Below are 22,456 nucleotides of genomic sequence, written 5' to 3'. Positions count from 1 at the left end.
TAAGTGCCAACTTCAAAATGCTTTTGATCAACCTCATTCTGCCAAGTCAGTTTCCTTTGGCACTTCCCGGTCGGCAGACTCTATGTGCCCGCTTTGAATGTCTTTTTAGCTTACTTTAAAAATCAATTTTTTCCTTTAATGTGATTGTGCACTTTGCACTTGTAATGACTTTTCCGTTGTGCGCTAATCTTTTAAGCCGGCAGCATTCGTATTTGGAATGCGTTCGCCTCTTAAAACACTTCCGATGTGTATTTGGTACATCGGAAGTATATTTTAATTTTCTGGTGTGTGCTGCCCCGGGGAAGCAGGGTAGTATTTACTTTGCATATATACATGTTACGCTGGGCGGCTTAATAATCTCACAGATGTTACCAATGGGCACTTGTAAGACACATGTTTTTGATATTAGATTGCTAGGGATTAATATTATAGTTTGTCTACTGTCAAAGGTAGACACACGTTTTTTTTCACCTTGATTGTTCATGGGTGTAATTTATATGTCTTTGATTCTTATTTTCTACTGCAGCACGTGTGGTAGCAGCTTACTAAGGACTGCACATACGTCGCCCTACGTACAGTCTACTCTAAATACTAATGTGAGTTATTTCTGATATTCTTTTTTATTGAGACCCTCCCCTGCTCCCCTCCCCCTCGACCCCCCCCCTCTTACTATCTTTTCCTTCCACCATCTTACCGCTCACGTCAAACCTCCCCCTGTCACTGTATGTACAAAATAGGATCAGTACTAACTTAGTTGCTGATATTTCGGTTTTGGTCTATACTATCTGCAAGTCGCGATATTCACGACACTTCTCTAATTTTATTATCTTTTTAGATTCAATTGAGATACTACCCTTCATGCAACTGATGTTATCAACTTGACGGTCCGTGACGTTTGCTTACATCTCTATTCCTAATATTGGAATCTTTGTATTAGGTGAGAGAATAGGAATTTCAGTACACCTATTCTGCTTATTTAAATTTTTCATATTTTATATATCTTGTCCTCTGTTATTTCAGCATCTCTACCACTTCATTGGCCAGCTTTCTTGTCAACTTCATTGTGTCACATCAAGACTAACCAGTATCTTTGGTGAGAAATATATTCTCGAACAATTGGGCCCAGTATATGGCGCGTGTTTGTGTGTTTTTTAGCATTGGTGATCATTTCCTATTTTGCGTAGTTCCATCTAAAGGGATTTTCATTTCCTACCTTTTTTCTATTCCAGTATCTTTCCCCGCCCCTTCTTGACCTCCGCTCGATTTTTACTCTTTTTATTGACTTATCTTTCTTTTAACCCTTGATATATGGTTGTATACTATTTCGCATAACAAATGTGATTACTGTATTTACCATGTTGCACTACCTTTTTTGTATGGATATTTCAAATTTGGGTAACATGCTCTCCAGAAAATAGGATTGCTATTGTGATCTTTTTAGGTGTTGTGTCATCTCTTCTCTCGGAAGCTTGATCTGATGCTTTTAATTTTGTATGTCTCTTTTTTGTAATTGTTTAATTTGAGTATATGTCATTAATATATGTGTATCATTTCACGTTGTTTTCAGCCCTGACGAAGCTCCCACGGTTGGGGAGCGAAACACGTTGGCTGTCCTGTGCACTTTGAAAATATGAAAAAATAAAAAAAAAATATATTTTTTGATACAACTTTGGTCCTGTTTTACTTCGTGCTTGGTTCTGCCTCCATTCTTCTCCAAAATTTGTGCTATCCATCTACTTGCTTTTTCGCGTTTTTCTATCCATGCCAGCATTTTACCTGTTTTGTCTCCCAATTCGTAAATTCTGTGGAAGGTATTGGTACTTTTGGCCTTTGCTGTTTCCCATGCATAATTCTTAAATTCTTGGCTAGCCAGCGCCACAGCGTGTGCCGTAACCTCAGTGGGGTCTGCGGCGTGAGCTTTCTCCGCTTGCTGGGTGGCCTCCTCTAGTTCTTCTATGGTCTCTCTTTGTGAGCGTTTGTGTCTCGTGATCGTCGAGATGGCCTGCCCTCTAATAACGGTTTTATATGCCTCCCATAGTGTGCTGGGGGATTGAACTGACTGAACATTTTCTGCAAAGTATTGTGTAGTGGATTTAACTAGGTCTCTTGCAATCTTGGCATTTTTCAGGAACCCAGGAAAAAGCGGATAGATCCTCCGTCTGCCAGGGATATAGGCGGTGTATATGAGTTGGACTGGAGAGTGATCTGATATGCCCCTCGGTAGATGCTCTACCTGTTTCACTTTCTCAGGCGTAATACCCAGTGTCAATATATAATCTATTCGGGAGAGGCTCCTGTGTGCCATGGAGAGAAATGTGTATTGACGCTCTGTTGGGTGCTTAAGTCGCCGAATGTCAGTCACTCCCATTGCGTGTATGAAATCTTGCAGGGCTTGATTGGAGCGGCTTGCTTCCCTGGACGGGTGGCGGTCGATGGTCGGATCATTACTGTATTAAAGTCTCAACCCATGATCAGTTCTCCCTCTGGAAGGTCCAGCAGGAGCCTCCCGAGGTCCTGAAATGCTTGCTGGTGAAGTGTAGGGGGAACATAAACGGAGAGCACGTGATACAACCTACCTTCCCACTGCCCAGTTAGTACCGCAAATCGTCCCTGTGCATCAGTCCAAGTGTTCTTAATCATGAATGTGGAGCTCTTATGGACCAGGATTCCCACCCCTCTAGAGCCAGATGTGAACTCTGCGTGAGCTACCATTTTAAAGCCCCATCTATCTAGTGCCTTGCATGTTGTTCCTGTCAAATATGTTTCCAGGAGTAGAACAATCGAGGGCCCCTTTTGCTTCAGGTACTATAGGACCAGCCCTCGTTTAATCTTATGACCCAACCCAATCACGTTCCACGAAATTATGGACAAGGGAGGGCCCGGCTGAAGTGGTAACTGAGTGTTGGTCTCCTGCCCCTCATGTGGTGTCACGTCGTGCTTGATATGTATATCCTATGGTCAGTGACTACTGTTGATAACTGCTGTACATGACCTGCCCTGTGTGCGCATAGATTGTATAGTTGACACGTAAACTTGTTCCTTGAAATAACGTAACATATTAAACGTAAACACTGTAACAGTTGCTTCAAGAATCCTTGGCCCCTAATCCCAAACCCTGCCCTCCCCCCCATCGTTTCTGTGACTGTCCCCATCTCCAATTGCTCATTATGGCCCCCGATAAACAATTGTAGTCCCTGAAGAAAGTGGTCATTGTTCACCAGAGACCAAAACAAACCGAAACTTATCGCAACCAAAATCCCAACCCCCCACCCTGCCTCGCGGATACAGAACCATCCACCACCCCCAACTGAGCAGAGTGCTTACTTCCCAGAACAAAATGTAGTGTTCGTGAGGGTGAGACTACCGTGACTGTTATAGCCTCCTTCCCACCCATCAATGTCCATGCAGCGCTACCAACATCACGGTAGGTCCTACCTGTAGGAGTCTTCATAACTTGCCTGTGTATCACGTCCTTAATCGACCCATTGTAAGGAAGGTCAATGTAACAGTACCCATCACCCTGCGCTCACCGCCCAATCTCGGGCCGTGTCCATATCATAGTCTCCTACTGCGGTGTTGTGAAGCGTGGCAGCCTGTGAGGTCCTTAATCCTTAAAAAGCCAAGTCATAGCGTTGCTTCAGTGATGCAGTTTGTTGTGGGCTTCTGTCTTTTCCATTATCGGTTATTATGTCTTGCATCCCGGTTCCTGGGTTTCCCTGTCTGCCGCCAGCCCTCCAACCAATCTTGCGCATCTTTAGACGATTCAAAAAACCAGGTTTTTCCCTCCGCTTCAACACGCAGCTTCGCTGGGAAGAGCATTGAGTATTTGAATTCTCTAGAACAGAGTTCCCTTTTCACTTCCGTGAAATTTCGTCGTCATTGTGCCACCGCTGCCGTGTAGTCTGGATAGAAGGTGACCTCTGCATTGTCAATTTTGACTGGTGGAGCCATTCGAGCCGTCTGCAGGATGGCATCGCGGTCGCGAAAGTTGAAGATCCTCTCTAAGATTGGACGCAGTGGTGCCCCTGGTTTCGGTTTCCCCCCTGGCACCCGGTGGGCACGTTCTACTGAGAAATAATTTGACAGGCCCTTCGGTTGCAGCTTTGTTTGTTGTTTCCGGTACACCCACCAGGCGTACTTTGTTGCGCCGTGAGTGGCCTTCCTGTTCGTCAAGTATCGCCTTTAATAGCAGATTGTCATCTTCCAGTTTTTGTACTTTGTGTTTCAAGGCCGCTTTGTCGTCAGTTAGCCCCGCTGTAGCTTTTTCCACCTCAATCAAACGGTCTGACAACTTGGAGAAGTCCGCCCTTATCAGGGAGATATCGGTGGAGAATGTGCCCATTGAAGTTTGCATTGTGTGCAATGCCGCCATGACGTCGTTCAGGGTGACCTGTTCGGCGTCACCATGCGGGTTGGTCGTCTGGGATGATGTGCGTGGCGCTTTGCTTTCGGGTGACCATTCTGGGGTTCTTTTACATAGGCATATTTTTCCAAGCGCGGAGGCTGTTGCACCTTGGGCCCCCTGCCCGTCATGGTACTTGATCGCAGTGGACACGCACCCAAAAATTCGTGGGAACAGGAGAAGAGCCCCGTTTGCCAACTGTTCCTCGATGTGTTGTACAGTGTGTTCCTTGGTGACTCCGGGAATGCGTGTGGGCCTGCGTTGCGCTGGGCTGGTCCGCTGTGTAGAACCAGCGGCCTGTGGTACCTCCAGCTCCTGTCTTTCAGCCGTGGAACTGCTCCCTATAGCCCCCGCTAAGCTCGTGAGACAACGCCGGGTGTCTTCGCACAGTGCTATCTAGGGTATGCCCCTTAAAATGCCTGCTGGTGTCACTGATTTGCAGCTAGTGCTGCGTGTGAGGCAGGTGAGTGGGCTGGTGTGCTCAGCGGCGGTAACAGAGAGGCCGGTGGTTCCAGGATTAAGCTGCCATTTTGTGCCGTCGTACTGCGGCGTCCCCAGTCCACAGTCCCTGCCCGGAAAAGGTCGGGTTTTCACTCAGAGCCCCCTCGCTGCCTCCTCCAGCAGTCGCCAGTACCTTGTAGTCCGAGGATGTCCTGTGCGCGCAGCCGCTTCCGTTTTGTTTTTCGCCGCCTTTATTCTGTGTCCAGGAGCAGTTCTTGTCGGGTCATCTGTATGCCGGGCCGCCGTGAAACTTTAGTCCCCGGCTTCCGTAGTGCTGTTAGGCCCCGGTTGCACTGTCTCGTAGCCGCTTGAGTTTTAGGAGTCTGGAGTAGCGGATTGCTTCACCGGGTCACCGCAAGATTACCCGTTTTGTATACAGCCGTAGCAGCGCCTGCTGAAGTCAGGATTATTGTGCGGATTGTCTGGGAAGGTGCCCTGCAGTCACAGAGCTCTGCTAGAATGCAGCCATCTTTCTCGGCCGGTAGCCACGCCGGGAAGTGGTTTTTTATTAGTTTTTTTTCTTTGTTCCTTGTTAGATTCATAATTACTTATCCCATATTAGGATGAGTTTGTCCACGTTTTTGGGCTATTCCGCATACAACACCTCGGTGGAGCAACCTGGAGAAATTACCGTTACAGAAGGCCGTTGAGTTTTCTTTAGACCTATCTGCTGGCTTAGCAAAGTTGCATGATCTTCTTTTTTTCCTTTTTTATCTCTCTCTCTAAGCTCCGGGGCACTTAGAAGCTGTATCTTTCATTTGGCTTATCTAATAAGAGGAAGAGCTGATTTATATTGATCAATGCACTTTGTCCACCTGTTATAATTCTGTTGAGGCTTTCTGATCCCCTGCGTGGGACCAAGTGATGATGTAATTTTTGCCTGTGGACTATGGAAAAAAAAAAATAAACACATTTTTGACATAAATCAGGTGGCAGGCCAAGGCTCCTCTGTGCTCCTCGGTGCCCTGCAGCAGCCGCCGCACGAGCAGCACCATCAGCGCCTTAGCACCGCGGTGCTGGCAGCGGCCGTTCCTGCCTCCATCGCAGATCCTTAGAACTTAAAGCGCCCGTATAACAGGACGCGGGTGAAGCGGGAACCGGTCACAAAACAAACCCTGGCAGTCGTCCCAGGCTCTGCTCCGCTTGCTCGTCAACTCCTCCTCGGCTCGGCCCCTCAGCTCTAATCGATACGCTCTGCACTCAACACCGAATCACAGGCCGACAACAACTGTGAACACCAACAGAGGGAAGAATAGTGTGTTTCCCCCAGTTAGTGAAAAAAAAACAGCATAAGTCTTGGCTGCTTCTGCTGCACCCAGAGTCTTATGCGTCTTTTCAGTCTAAGTTTTCTGTCTGGAAAAAGATTGTGTCCTGGTTTTCTGCACCCAGTAAATCCAGGTGCAGAAAAACCTAACAACTAATGATCAGGTGGAATAAAATGAACACATGAAAGTACGCCTTAATTTCATTGCCCTTGATTCACACTCTGGACCATAGTTGAGGGATAGGTCTAGGCATAGTCCTCGCAGCACACAATAGATTTGCTTGAGGCAGAGGCCAGAGCTCAAAAGTCAGGAAGCCAGATACAAGTAGGTGGTAACTCAGGGCAGGGGAAAACGCCTGTTGTCCGTGGAGGAGTCATTCCCTTCCCAGAAATCTGCATTACAAATTAATTAATAGTATATCTTTTTTTAATATCTGTTTGGTGCCAGTCCATATGACTTTCATATCTGCCTTTGGGATTCTATATTGCAACTCCATAGGGTACATGTATCCTTTGTGAGCTTAATAAAATGTTGAAAATTCTACAAAACCTCACTCCTACATCCACGTACTCTCATGCAACCATTCTACACTCTGCTCTGTCTGAAAAACAGCTCAGCATATTCAAAATTCTGCATTGATTTGGCTTGTAAATTATATTTTTGGAAATGTACATGTATTAACTATTTAATTTTAATACTATAGGTGATTGAAATTACTGACGAAGAAAGCAAGATTTAGCACTAAGCAACTGAGTGTCAGTGCCATAAGAAGGATTATTTTGAAAAACTGAAGGACATCCAGCATTCTACGTTTAAACAATTTCCAAAAATCTAAGTGTGGCGAGGAAAGTACTATACCTGTAAGTGAAGTCTCAATTTTGTATTTCATTAACCCAGAGAAAAGCCATATCTGTGCACACAGCATCAGAAATAATGTAGAAAGACCGCTTCAGCATCCTCATCTGAAATATTATCAGAAAGACAAATTGCCTCAGCATGACAGAATAACGTTCATCTAAAGCATCATGTAATTCTAGAGAGGAAGCACACACTACATAAAAGAAAGTTACAACTAAAGGTTTCTTCTGGATACCATCAAAGAAAAGACGCTGAAAGAAGACTCCGAAGCTGACACATTAACAACCAAAAGATTGGAAAATCACCTTTGTTCAACAACCGTTTTTAACCAGTTACGCAAGTTTGAGACTATCTGCCTCGGGATATAACACCTTGACCCACTCTGCTCACTCTTGCGAAAACCTTAAACATTCACCACTTTATTGTGTTAATGACCATCTCAGAGTGTTTCCTTTTTATTGTGTACTGTTCTGTAATTCTATGTAAATCGCCTCAACATTATCTGTTGTGCAGGAGTGATATGTAAAACTGTTAAATATATAAATGGATTAAAGGAGCACCGTTGCACTATAGCTAATGTAAATAAATCCTCATCCTCAGAACTACTAACCTTAACCTTACCCCAAACATAGAAAGGGTAGAAGGAACTGATGTTCTGCGACTAATGATCCACAATAGTACTCTAACGCCCTCAGTTACTGCCAGTACACCAGGTCAAAAAGGTACTTATCAGTTTAATCATTAAATATCAGACTAACACCTTATTACTGCATTGCTAAGAACCTATACAAATAAATTTGAGAAAAACTTCAGTCACAAATTAAGTTGCTGCCGGAGAGGCTATTACCTAAAGACTATTATCTGTTAGAAAATTTCAACAGGTGTTACAGGACTGCTTCCCGACATTTTTTGCTCAATTCAAGTGTTGAGAAGATTACACACAATTTGTTTTAGAGATAGTGCTGAACATTATCTAAACAAGCCTGACTCTAAAATTGAGGCAAAATAACCGAAGTTAGGGAAAAAAGTTACCTGTGCCCAAAAAGATACAGCCATAAATCTTATCTCTCAGAATTTGACAGAATGCACACAGGGGAAAACCACTCTCAGTGCAAAGTATGCCAAAAAAGTTTCAGGCGTAAATCTTATCTCACTGAACATATGAGAATCCACACTGGGGAAAAACCTTTTCAGTGCTCTGAATGCCAGAAAAGGTTTAGTATCAAACCGAGTCTATATCGACATGAATTAACCCACTCTGTGGAAAAACGTTATCAGTGCTCTGAATGCCCAAAACATTTCAAACATAAATCACTTCTAACTGCACATGTGAGATTCCACACTGGGGAAAAACCTTATCAGTGCTCTGAATGCCAGAGATGTTTCAGTGACAAAATGAGACTCACTAAACATACAAGGACCCACACTTGGGTAAAACGTTATCGGTGCACTGAATGCGACAAATGTTTCAGTGAAAAAAAACATCTCACTGTGCATATAAGAACCCACACTAGGGAAAAACCTTATCAGTGCTCTGAATGCCAGATATGTTTCAGTCAAAAAAGTGGTCTCACTCAGCATATAAGAATCCACACTGGGGAAAAACCTTATCGGTGCCCTGAATGCCAGATATGTTTCAGTCAAAAAAGCAGTCTCACTGAGCATATAAGAATCCACACTGGGGAAAAACCTTATCAGTGCTCCGAATGCCAGATATGTTTCTGTGTAAAAAGCCGTCTCACTCGGCATATAAGAACCCACACTGGGGAAAAACCTTATCAGTGCTCCGAATGCCAAAAATGTTTCAGACAAAAATCTCATCTCACTGAACATGTGAAAATCCACACTGGAGAAAAAAAATTATCAGTGCTCTAAATGTCAGAAAAGATTCAGAGGTAGAGATGGTTACAAGCGCCATAAGAACACACACCATCAAAATAATCAGTTCTCCGAAAGCCAGAAAAGCATACATTTTAAACTCAATCTCACTCTACATGAGCAGACGCACACAGGGGAAAAACATTACCAATTTCTGTGAATGCCAGAAATTCCTATTTGATAGGCACAGCCTCACTAACCATAAGCGACTCCATACTGATGAAAAACCTTATGAGTGCTCTGAATGCCAGAAAAGCTGCAGAAAAAATGCTATTTCACCATGAGAAACTCCACACTAGAGAAAATCCTTATGCCATAAAAGGTTGAATCTGAAAGACAGTGTTATGCTTTATGAGCGATCTCACTCTGGGGGAAAAACCTTATGAGTGCTCGAAATGCAAGCAATGTTTTGGGTACAAATTACTTCTCACTTGACATGAGCGAACTCACACGGGGGAAAAAGCCTATGTGTGTTCTGAATGTCAGATAAGGTTTAGTCTTGAATACAATGTCATTTCACATGAAAGAATTCACACTGGACTAAAGCCATATGCAGGAGGGGAAAGCCAGAAACGTTATACTCAGAAAGGAGATATCACTAAACATGAGAAATGCATCCACACCAGGTGAAAAGTAAGGTGTATCTTGAGTTGCAGAAAAGCTTCTAACAACCTGACTTTACATGAGAGAGCACATATTGTAGTTGCAATAGAATTCATCAAGAAACTCTTGCAGGATAACTAAGGCTGCCCGCATGCAACCTCCCAAAAAATTTCAGGCCTGGAAATATTTTTCATTGAAACAGAATCCACAATTTGAGTATCTGAAAGTTACAAAACTCTCAAGGTCTTTACTTTACACAGAGAAGTGTTAGTGCTTGCAAAAATCAACTAATTGCCCAAAAAATCACAATAATAATGTCTTAAATTTTACTCCACCCAAAAGGTTTCTACTCACCCTTGTTTCTTAACATATGACTGATATCTATTTTTTCATGATATTATTAAGCTTATGCAGAGTTCCTCAGTGAGGAGCTCCGCAAAGTGACAAAAAAACTCTGGCGGTCTACGCGGAGTTCCGCAAGCAGCGGAGTGCGTTAGGGTCATGCAGTTTGTGGTGATTTCATCCCATGTCGGAGGATCATTTGGCCCTTCAATTCCAGGAAGTTATGGATCTCTTTGTCAAATGCGTCCCTGTGCCAGAAGTAGGTCGGGGTTGCTACTCCCACTACTTCTTGGTACTCAAGAAGGACAAAGGCCTGCATCCTAGCTTAGTCCTCAGGGACATCAACCGCTTTCTCCGAAAGGAGAAGTTCAAGTTGTTAACCTTGGCTCAGGTCTTATCTGCCTTCGACCCTGGAGATTTGATGGTAGCGTTGGACTTGCAGGACACTTACTTTCACATCCCCGTCTTGCCTGCCCACCGGCATTACCTATGGCTCACGGTAGGCCACGCGCATTTTCAGTTTACCTCGCTCCCCTTTGACCTTACCAGCCCCCCCACCCCCCCGGGTGTTCAGGAAAGTGATGGCGGTAGTCGCAGCTCATCTGCGCAGATCAGGGGTTCCAGTCTTCCCCTATCTCGACGACTGGCTGTTGAAGGCTCCCACCTCCAGACTACGACAGACTTCCTGCATTTGCTGGGCTTCTCAGTTAACGTGCTGAAGTCGCACCTGATTCCATCCGATAAGCTCCTCTTCATCGGAGCGGTTCTGGACACAGCACAGTTTTGGGTCTATCCTCCCTAGCAGCAAGTCCAGTATATTGGGGCTATGATACCGATGTTTCAGCCTCCATCCCGGTGTTCTGTGAGAATGACCCTGATGCTGCTGGGCCTCATGGCCTCCTGCATCCTGCTGGTGCATCATGCCAGATGGCATATACGTGCTCTGCAGTGGGACCTGAAGTTCCAGTGGGCGCAGCACCAGGGGAATCTTTCCGATGACGTTCAGATTTCAGAGGGGACTGCAAGTCAGTTGCAGTGGTGGTTCACGAACCAGGATTGGGTCAACAGCAGATCCCTCTACCTTCCCTAACCTGAGTTCACAGTAGTGACGGATGCGTCACTCCTGGGTTGGGGCAGCCATATGGGAATGGTGGAGATCAAAGACCTCTGGTCTCTGGCGGAGTCCAGGCACCACATCAACCCGCTGGAGCTCCGGGCGATTCGTCTTGCACTGAAGGCATTCCTTCTTTCTGTGAAAGGAAGAGTGGTGCAGGTGTTCACGGACAACACCACCGCCATGTGGTACTGCAACAAACAGGGCAGGGTGGGGTCGTGGACCGTATGTCAAGAGGCTCTTCGCCTTTGGACATGGCTGGAACATCAGGGCATATCTCTGGTGGTTCAACACTTAACAGGTTCACTGAACGCAAGGACGGACAAACTCAGCCGCCAGTGCATGATGGATGAAAATGGCATCTTTACTGGAAGGTCGTGCTAGGTCTCTTTCAGTAGTGGGGAGAGCCTTGGTTAGATCTATTCGCCACCGAAGAGAACGCTCAATGTCAGCAGTTCTGCGTGTTAGAGTTTCCAAAGAGGCTCTCGCTCTGCGACCCTTTTCGTTGCGAGTGGAGTTGCGGCCTCCTGTACCACTTCTGCCAAGATTGCTGAAGAAGATCAAACACGATCAGTCCCAAGTCTGGTACCCCGAGCTCTTGAGCATGGCCTTCGATCCTATTGTTAACAGATTTCTGAAGTGCATTACTCATCTCTTTCCTCCTTCTTCTTTCGTAATACCCTAGTGGGAGTTGACCTCACTTATCTTATGTGTGCTCCCTTTGAGCGCCTACATAATTGTGCTCTTCGCCTCCTTAGAAGACTGCTTTTTTGCTTGCCATCACTTCTGCTTGCAGGATGAGTGAGCTTCAGGCTTATCTTCCAGACCTCCCTTTCTTGCTGTCCATCCAAACAAAGTAATCCTCCGCGTAAGCCCTCTTTTCTGCCCAAAGTGATTGCCTCTTTCCACATAGTTCTGACCATCAGATTACCTACCTTCTTCCCACCTCTGCTGTGTTTTTGTCTGCCAGGCGCACAACATATAGACTGTTCACACACTTTCTGTAGTATGATTTGTTCTGGGCAGATAAACTCTAATCCCCACTCTACTTCTATCCTCGTGTTAGTGCAGCCCGATGTAAACAGTTATTGTAATGTATTTAGATTTACATAACACTTACTACCCCATACGAACTTTGAAGCGCTTTTTCGGCGAGTAGCACACTACTCTAGGATCCAAAAATGATTAGTGGTGCATTAGTATAGGGAAATATAAAATGTATATGAGAGCTGGACATGTTGGTCTGTTAGTTGGATTAAGAAAGATTGTGGGGGACAGAAGAGGGAAGGTTTTGCATTTATATAGCGCTTGCTACCCCTGATGAAGTGTGGAAGTGCTTTTCGGCGAGTAGCATGCTACTCCAGATCCCAAAAAGATGAACAGACAGATCAATTATGGTGGGGAGGTTGTTTTATTGTATACACACAACTGTACACAAATTAATAAAATTCTGTTGTAAAGTTGTATCCAAGAGGCAAGTATAATCTCTGATAATAATGTATACAATACTGATACGTTTTAAGTTGGCTTGCCATCAAGACTGATGCCGCGTAATGTTGATGCAAAGTCATCTGTGCTGGAGTATCTTAGACTCTTGTTGAATTGTAACATCCACCTTGTAGGTACTGCTATTTGTATCAGGTCCACGTTGTAGGCAGACACAAACGCCTAAATTGTGCACTATTTATATTAAGCATAATGTAAGTGAGCAGATGACTGTAAGCACTGTACAAGCTGTATTAGGTGCTTAGAAGTAGAGTGACATAGAGGGCAATAAGCACTCACTAAATCTTTTTTATTATTATTAACAGTCCTCATAAGACCATACAATTCAATACGATGTACAAATAGCCCATTGGGGAACAGTTCAGGCATCATCTGGGGATTACACATCCGAGAAACACAAGTGTCTTTCATGAATACAAATTGACTACTCCTCCACGGACTGCACTGTATTATTGACACGGGCGAAAAGGCAAACAAGCAGTCAGAAGGCGCACTGATTGTATACCCCCCACCTGACAGGTTAGTGACAGACCCCAACCACCTGCAGGGGAAACGTGCCACCTCACTTAATAGCTGCCAGACGCTTTACTATGTAAGCAGACTGGTGGTTTACAACTGCGCCTATGTTGGGGCACCACATGTTTTTTCCAGCATAATCTGGTGTGCTCCGCCCTGTGTGGGATGATAGCACCCACTGAAAACTGCACCGTTGTGTAGTCTGGGACAGTGCACCTTCCATGTAATTCTGAACTGGGCCTTTAAATACGGTACTATTTTGTGTGCCTATTTAATTCAGGTATACAAAGAATGTGATACTACTTGTATACTAGGGTAGGACAAGGAAGATTGAATTTCTAAGGTGGCAGAAATGTTTTTGTCAAAGTGCTTTATGCCCTAAACACTCTCCCGTACCCTGAATATAATGAGATTACGTAGAATACACCTCTGCGTGCCTAATGCTGCCATTTGCATTTCAAGACAGTGATTAATGTGGCTTTATCAAGTTCAAAGCCATTAGGCGTTCCCGACCAGTCTGATACTTGCATATGGAAAAGATGGGTCATTTGAACCAAAAGATAGATAAACATATTCATAGGTCACGATTTATGTCTGCATCTAAAGTAAAACTGTAAATTAGGAGAGGTGATAAGTGAGAAGTTAAAGGCAGCCGCTAATCGAGCTGCATTTGTACATAGGCCTTCCTATATTATGATTTCTATTCCTGCTTCAGTCTTTAATTGTAATGAATACTTTAATAGCCAGGCATGAAGTCATCGTCGAGCTGTTTAGATAATCCACCTGTCTTGCCACTTCTTCCCCACTGCATCCTTAACCAGTGGCCTAGCCAGTGTGCCCTGGGCCCCAAGGCAAGAAAGGAAATGTGACCTCTGCCGTTTATTTGGGCTGTGGAAAACAGCAATAATCATTGTTCTGTCTGCCCCTCCGGCCTTTGTACTGTGACAAACAGCAGTTATCAGGGTTCAGTGGGTCTTTAAGGCATCTGGGACCTGGTGCCACTGCACCTGCTGCACCAATAGGAAGCTAAGCCCCTGCCCTTAACAGCTTCTATTCTAGCCCCACTGGAGAACCGAAACAGCCAAGTACTGATCTGGCCATATATGCAGGCATGCAGCCGCCTCTTCCATTGAAGGGATTTAAGTCGCATGAAAGCAGCATGCGGGAAACAACCATTATCTGAGGCAAAGTCAACCAAAACCTCTTCTGTTCCAACCTGAATCCATTTAAAACCAGGGACAAAAAAACGGTTCATCGTCTTCTCCTGCTTATCAAAAGGGTAAAACAGATTCATCTAACATTACAGTGTACCACATAAAAAATTGTGATTCTGTTTACAAATTAAAACTAGCATGCATAAAGAAAGGGGAGCCTTTAGCCAAAATAGCCATTTTCCCTACCCATACTTCTAACACATCTTTTACAAAAAAATGTTAACTACATTGTCATCTGGAAATAGTCATTAGCGCCTACTCATAAGCAAATGACATTTAGAATTCTCTTTCACTTCAAGCTTTCAAAAGTAAATTGATATAAAAGCAGTATTGAATTTTTTTGACATTGTGTACATTATATGACACGCCATAGAAAAAAGGAGTTCTTTATATATACTAAACCTCCAGAAACATTTGATTAACCAGTTATAAAGTCACATCTAGCTTAGTTAGTTTATAGTCTTCTTTTTTTTTTTCTTTTTTTTCGAAAACCTTTATTATACCTTCACATCTTTACACAGCATGTCGCCTACAACCCAAGAGGGCCGGCCGCTAATCTGGAGCGTCACATTGGAACGAGAGTCATAAATACAGACAGTGCAGGTTGTTGCAAAAGTCATATCAGTAAAGGCCGCCGGCGAAAGTAGTGAAGGACAAAAGCAAATGTTCCATGCAGGGTGAATGAGGTTCTCATTTTCCATTTTCTGAAACTAACTAAAAGAACAGTCGAACATTGGGAAATCACAGTGCGATCATTGACTATGTATATTGCTAGATCGATGCGAGAGTACACCTGGATTAAAACAACGTCATTTGCATCCATGAGTTAACATAGGGTGTAAAGGAAACATCGCCCCCCCCAATCCCTCCTGAAGGACCCCACCCCACAGCCAACCACCCTCACTCCAACCCGTCATCCTCATCCGAGTCCATTGGGTCATCTTCTGGCAGCGGGTCGCAGATGTCACCCCGGTAAGTGTTCCACGGGGACCATACCTTGTTCCACTTGCCAGGACAAGCTCGGTTTAAGTATACCGCCCTTTCTGTAACCATCGTTCTGTCCATGTTAATGCACCACTGTGATGTTGTCGGGAGGTCCGCCACCCCCCAACGCTGCGCAATGTCTCGCTTTGCTACCATCATACCCAGTGTCACCCAAAGGCGGCCGTGCCGGGACAAATCTGTTGGTTCCCATACATTGAGGAGGCACCGTCGAGGCTCCGGTAGTACCGAGACCTCCAGCACCTGTGATACAGGGCGTAGGACCTGACGCCAGTAGTTGTGTATGCGTGGGCAATCCCAGAATGTATGGAAGAAGGTGCCCTCCTCCCCGCAGCCTCGCAAGCAAAAGGGATCAGGGGTCCGTTTGAATGCGGTGTAGTAGTGTTCTAGTGTAATATGTTCTATGGAGGAGTTTGAGCTGGATTAGCCTCATCCTGGCCGATATGCCTGCTTCCTTGGGGGAAGCCAATGCCTCATTCCACTCATGTTCGTCAAGCGCGCCCACCTCTCGCTCCCATTTCTCCTTAAGGGATATCAGCGGATCCGGAGAGTTATTAAGGAGCTTCCGGTATGTGAGGGAGGTCGCCTTCTCTACCATATAGTCCGTCAGGAGGCGATCCTCAAGCGGGGAGGACTCAGGAAAAGTCGAACCAGCCGGGATGGCCGATAGTAGTGCATGGCGGATTTGTACATACCGGTATTTCGTGTGGTCCCAGATCATAAATCTCTTTCAAACGGGCGAAGGTGATGACATCCCCTCGCTCCCACATATCCCCCACCGTGGAGATTCCGATGTCATCCCATCGGGAGAACCCCTTACTGACCCGAAGATTGCCCAAGGCACGCGCGTCCCAGAGCGGAGTGAGTTTAGTGAGCGTGCCTTTCCACCCTAGCGCAGCGGTGGCTGCATGCCAAGTGGCCACAGTGAGCCTAGTGGGGCCCACCAGTGGTCTAAGTTTCCTCCGATCATAAAGCGGTGCCAGTATGTTATTGGCGCCTAACTGAGCCCTGTCCGCTTGGAACGCCGGGTCTGATTGCGATGCATGCAGCCACTGGTTAATGGGCCTGAGTTGTGCTGCCCAATAATATAGATGCAGGTTCGGGAGTGCAATGCCGCCCTCGTACCAGCACCTGCAGAGTTTGGCTTGGGCTATACGCGCAGGGCGGTTGCCCCACAACAATCCGGAGACTACTGCTGCAACCTTCCTGAAGTATCCCGTTGACACTGGGAATGGAGTGTTGTCTAGGATGTATAGTAAACGGGGTAAGGACTTCATTTTAAACAAGGCAGCTCTCCCCAGCATCGTTAACGGCAATCCTGCCCAGAAACCTGCGTCTTGTTTGAGACGATCCACTGGTGGCAAGAGGTTCAGCCTCTCGTGTTCGGTAGGGTCACTCGTAATGTGGATGCCTAGATATTTGAATGAGGAACCGGCCAGCCGTAGAGGGCAGTCCGGGCCAAGCGTTGGGTGATCCCCTGTCAGGACATACAACTCTGACTTGTTCCAGTTGATGGTGTAGCCTGAAACTTCGCCGTGGTCGTTACAGAGATGCAAAAGAGCCGGTACGCCATGCTCGGGATCCGTTAGGTATACCCGCATGTCGTCTGCATACAGAGATAGGCGGTCCTCCCACCCCTCCCTCCATTTAATCCCCTTAAGTAAGGGGGTAGTTCTGATGCGGATAGCCAGAGGTTCTAGGGAGAGTGCAAAGAGAAGGGGGGAAAGAGGGCAGCCCTGCCGGGTGCCACGTCCAAGCGGAAAAGTGCGTGATATGTGGCCGTTCGCCACCCCGTGTGCCACTGGTGCTGTGTAAAGTAATTTTATCCATGAGATGAAGTTTGGGCCAAATCCCATGCACAAAAGGACTTCAAAGAGGTAGGCCCACTCCACCAGATCAAAGGCCATTTTCGCGTCTAGCGCCAGTATAGCCGCAGTCTCGCCAATGCAGTCCGCCCTCACCAGCACCCCGTGCACCCTTCTGAGATTGAGCGCGGTGTTTCTGTGGGGCATGAATCCCGACTGGTCCGGGTGGATAAGGTCGGGCAGGTGCGGCATTAGACGGTTAGCCAGGAGTTTTGCTAGGATTTTACTCTCCACATTAAGCAGAGAGATAGGGCGGTAGGATGAGCACTCCTCGGGGGGTTTACCGGGCTTAGGGATAGCCACAATTGTGGCCGTCCGCTGGTCCAACGGGAGCATCCCCTTATCTCGACATTCCACATACATTTTAAGCAAGTGCGGGCAAAGAGCGTCAGTACGTGCTTGGAACCACTCGACTGGAATGCCATTTGGCCCCAGTGCCTTGCCTGTTCGGAGGGCTCTGATGGCCACCCGTAGTTCATCTGCGGTAAACGGTGCCTCCAGATCAGCTATGGCCTCCGGCTGCAGCGTTGGGATGTCTATACTGCTTAGTGCGCATTGGGCCGCAATCGTGGTAACTTCCCGTTCAGGGGTGTATACTTTTTCAAAGTGGGACGCCAACGCCTCTACCACTCGATCGGGGTCGGTCAGAATCCTGCCCTCGTCATCCCTCACCTGCTGAATCCCTCTGGAGCTACCCCCTCTTTTGTCGAGCCAGGCCAACATCTTCCCTGCCTTGTCCCCCACATCGTACACCCGGTTCTGTGTGTCGGTGATATGTCCCTGTGTTGTGAGTCGTGCATGGTCTGCGTACAGTCGTTGTTCAAGTGCGAGGGTATGTGCTGTATCTTCCGTGGGATCGGCTTCATGGGCAGTAGTGGCCGCGCGTAGTCGGAGCTCGAGGGCAGAGTGTTCAGCTGTCTGTTCCCTTCTATGCGCCGTTATAGAGCCTATCGCCTGCCCCCGCAACACTGTTTTATAGGCCTCCCAGAGAACCTCAGCCGAGGCCGCGGTTGGTTCATTTTCAGTGAAATAGTGTTCCGTGGCCTTCTGCAGGGCCTTCCTGACCTTCGGGACTTCAAGATAGGAGGCATGAATGGGGTATATGCGGCGGCGGGATCGTGTCTGTGAGGTGATAGTGAGAGTCAGTGGCGAATGGTCTGAGATGCCCCGAGGGTGTATATCCACTTCATTTACGCGCTGTAGTCCATCCCCTAAAGCCAGGAAGTAGTCAATGCGGGATAGACTATTGTGAACGGTGGAGTGGAACGTGTATTGTCGGACCATCGGGTGAACATGGCGCCAAACATCCACCAGCCCCAGTGCCTCTAGAAATCGCCGAAACCGGGAGGGACCCCCCGGAAGGGCGGTCGCCGGGAACTTGTCGAGCTGCGGATCTGCAGCTGCGTTGAAGTCCCCACCTATGAGCATGTCCCCCTCCGGGAGGGACAGTAAGAAGTCACCCAGGGCCGGTAGCATCACCGAGTGCAGCGAAGGCGGGATGTATACTGAAACTACTGTTAAGGGGCGTCCGTCCCACTGTCCCGCCACCGCTGCAAAGCAACCCTGTGTGTCGGTTCTAGTGCTAAGGGTAATGAAGTGGGAGGATTTTCTGATCAGTATGCCCGTGCCCCGTGAACCAGTAGAAAATTCGGAGTGGACTAACATTCTATATCCCCTTCTGTCCAAGGCCTTGGTAGCACTACCCACCAAGTGGGTCTCCTGCAGGAGTATCAGGTCTGGTTTGTAGCGTTTCACCTCGGACAGAACGAGGCCGCGTTTCACCTTATCACCCAGGCCTCACACATTCCAGGCGAGAAGTCGGAGATTAGAGCCGCTTGCTTGCGTCTCATTCGCCCTCGCTGTATTGAGCTGCTCACCCGCCATCAATAGAGATTAGAAACAAATACAACCAGTATAGACTCCATCGCACCAGCAACATTACAATAGCAGTCAAAGTACATTGTACAATTCGAGATCGACTCTGTGAATTTCCCATGAAGAAGAACCAACCCCCCCCCCAACCCGCCCCACCCTGCCTCCCTGCCAAACGGACTTAAAACTGCCCGCCACCCCAACTCAGCAGAGCGCTTATCCCATGCCAAAAACAGAGTACTTGCACGTCAGGGGAGAGTGTCCCCCAAAGCAGGCTGTCCCTCTGCCGCCCTCGGGATGTCCAGGCCAGCGTCCAAGAACGACGTGAAAAGCAATCCTCATGGGAGTAAATCAGAGTCCATTCAGTCCATCACGTGCGGGTTTCATTCACCCCCAGCGGCCCCAGCGTGTTCCTGTGACGGCGATTCGCTCGCGCTTCCCCTAGCTGAAGATTGTGAGCCCGGCCGGTCGTCGTCTTCTGGCCTGTTGCGTCGGCGATGAGAAGTGCGTTCCACCGTGCGCCATCCCTCCAGCCATTCTCTTGCCGACTCAGCCGAGTCGAAGAACCAGACCTTCTTGTCGGCCACCACTCTCAAACGGGCCGGAAACAGCATGGAGTATGGCAATTCCTGTTCGCGAAGCGTTTTCTTTACCTCCAGGAACGTTCTCCTTCTGCGGGTGACCTCCGCCGTGTAGTCCGGGAAGAAGAATATCCGAGAGTTCTGGATGTGGATAGGTGGTGCCACTCTGGCCGCTTGGAGAATAGTGTTGCGGTCTCTAAAGTTGAAAAGTCTTGCCAGGATGGGACGCGGGGCAGCCCCCGGAGTAGGTGTCCCGCCGGGTACCCGGTGGGCACGCTCCACCGTAATGAAATTGGAGAGCCCCTTCGGGGCCAGGCGGGTCTTTATGAGCTCCTCTACGTACAAGTCCATGGCCCCTTTCGTTTCCGATTCCGGGACCCCCAAAATGCGGACGTTGTTGCGTCTGGAGCGTCCCTAATGGTCATCCAACTTGCTTTTTAAGAGTTTATTGTCTGCTTGTAGTCTTTCCACAGCCACCTGCAGGTCAGAGACATCCTCTATCAGTGATTTAGTCACCACTTCCACCTGTTTCACCCTTTCGCCCACCTTCTGGAGGTCGGCTCTTATGAGGGTCACCTCGGTAGCAGTCGAGCCCACTGTGGCCTGAACCTGTTCCAGAGCACGTAGGACATCATCCAGTGTGGCCTTTTTCGTCCCATCGTTGTCCGCGCCCTTGCCAAGGGATTTGCGCTGCTCAGGCTGAGAGAGCGTCTGGTTATCGTAGGCGAATTTGCCGAGTTTCGCCTGAGCGGCGGTCTGTCGTGGCCCTTTCCCCGCCATTTTGGCTCTGCGGCGAGACACAGTCTTTGGTGAAGTGGGCCGATCGCCCGTAGCCGATCGTGCCAAGGCGTCTGTTCAGGAGGTTAAGTTCGGGAATAGGCCAGTGGTCGCTGTTGATGTTAAGGTGCGGCCGGCAGCTGCGGATCCGATGCAGCCTCGGCAAGTCAGGGCAAGATGGCGGTTGTTGCGTAGTACGTTACGGGTCTTGGCCGAGTGTCGTGATGAGGCACTACTTTGCAGCGCCACTGGATAGGCCACGTTGAGGATGAAGTGTTTGTAGGGGGGGACCGCCGGTCCGGCGATTCGCTGGTGTCGAGTGCTGCCTTCAGCGGGTACTTCCGGTCGATCGTGCCGAGGAGGGTTGACTTCCGCTCGGCCAAGGGCTCAACTCGACACCGCGGCTGCCCTCGTGTCACTAGGCCCCTCGCCAGTGAAGGACTAAGATGAAGTTTCGTCCTGTTTCCGAGGTCTGAGTGCTTCCAGTTTTCTCCTGCGAACGCCGTTCGGTCGCCGCACCCAGGACACCCCTTCTGGAGCGATCAGTGAACGGATAGGCATGCGGATTGTTGCGGGAAGCCGCCTTGCTACGGGAGCCTCTCTAGGTTGCTGCCGCCATCATCGGCTGCTAGCCACGCCCCCTATAGTCTTCTTTTTAAGAGAAATTATTTCACATTGTTACTGGATCTGCATGGCTAAACACTTATAAGGTCCCAAAGGCGAGACCTATTGGCTATGCCAATGCTTGTTATTGATTGAGTACAATGAGCAGCAGCACTTTTGATTAGGTCCCGAAGAAAGCCGCAAACACCTCTTTGGAGGGTTAATAGGCTGAAACATGTTGACCTCTTATTAACTTTCACTCTGCTGCCCCCACTACCCTGAGCTCATTTTTGTGGTATTTCGTATACCTTTCTCTATAACAAAACATGCCTGAACTCCTCCCTCTCAGTGAGGGGGCTGGACCCTGTACTGTAACTAGGTATAACGGTGGGAGGAGGTTCTGAATGAGGAAGCATGCCAACTATGGTGGGTGAGGGAAATCTTCCCTTTAAAGGAATATTTCATCTTACCTAGGTTTTCATTTGCAACAGTAATCCTCATAGACCCAAGGGTTTCTTGATTGTGGTGGAAATACATTTTTACCCCTTCATTGTACGTTTAAGCACAGACCATTGCTTGAAATGTTGTGATCAATGTAGGAAAAATGCACTGAGAAAATGTGTTAAAATAACGGAAAGTTGATAATTGCATTTAATACCTTCTCATACCTGGATTTATCTAGAAGAGAAGTCTGTTATTTCAATCAGATTTTTAATACCACAAGGTATAAGAAATTAGGGGATCTTTATCTGATATCTTTATCAGTAAACTATCTGAAATTATTGCACATATACTTTTGCAAGTATTATTTCTAAAGATAAAGGAACCTCTATGTTTGTCCTTTCAAAACTAACTCCAGTGTGTTTTAACTACAATAACCACCTCTCTCAAAGCAATATTGTGCTTGGTTTAGTGAGAAAGCTAAATGATCTAGGAGAAAGCAGGACTGCGCTTCAGTATTTTTCTTAGGAAGCTTTAGGTTAGAGTGAAAACACTTTTTAGAATGCCCCAAAAATTGTGATAAAGATATTTCAATATGTTTGACAAAAAGAATAGGTACATTTCATGACAATATGGAAATGGGAAATAAAATAATAGAAACAAATATTTACACCACATGACAAAAACATTAGAGACTACATTTCAATAATATATAGGAAATACTGAGGTTCATGTACTAATAATCCATTTGGTAAAACTGGTTGCTTGTGGAGTCAGCACACTACTGTGTCTGTGATGGCTTTTAAATAAAGGCATTTTTAATGCACCCCATTTTTACTTTCAGATTCACAAATTTCCCCTTGGGTTACTACCTCCTGTTACTGTTTTTCATCCCACGTATGGTTTCAAAGCTTAATGCATACCTTAAGGATGTATTCCGTATTTAGAAGGGACACTATTAATATTTACGTGTATCAAGAGGGAGAGAGAGGACCAGATAGCTAGTCCAGATCCCCGGTTTATATGTCAATTAATCAAAAAGAGACTAGCTAAGGATGGGGTTGGCATGATATTTATATTATAAGGATCATGGTGACTCTGTTTTGTTTTGTCAAT

General features: G+C 46.9%; 1 long non-coding RNA gene across 1 annotated transcript; it reads left to right on the top strand.

Moving 5' to 3' along the window:
- The first annotated feature begins 469 nt into the window (after window positions 1-469).
- On the top strand, window positions 470-1,082 carry LOC147665731 (uncharacterized). The gene is made up of 3 exons (XR_015304987.1): window positions 470-596; window positions 836-937; window positions 1,021-1,082. It is a non-coding gene; the product is annotated as an uncharacterized LOC147665731 (long non-coding RNA).
- The last annotated feature ends 21,374 nt before the right edge of the window (window positions 1,083-22,456 follow it).

The sequence above is a fragment of the Lissotriton vulgaris genome, unplaced genomic scaffold (assembly GCF_964263255.1).
Source record: "Lissotriton vulgaris unplaced genomic scaffold, aLisVul1.2 SCAFFOLD_1455, whole genome shotgun sequence".
Classification (NCBI taxonomy): Eukaryota; Metazoa; Chordata; class Amphibia; order Caudata; family Salamandridae; genus Lissotriton; species Lissotriton vulgaris.
The sequence above is the reverse complement of the archived record's forward strand: the minus strand, read 5'-3'. Positions and strand labels throughout refer to the sequence as shown.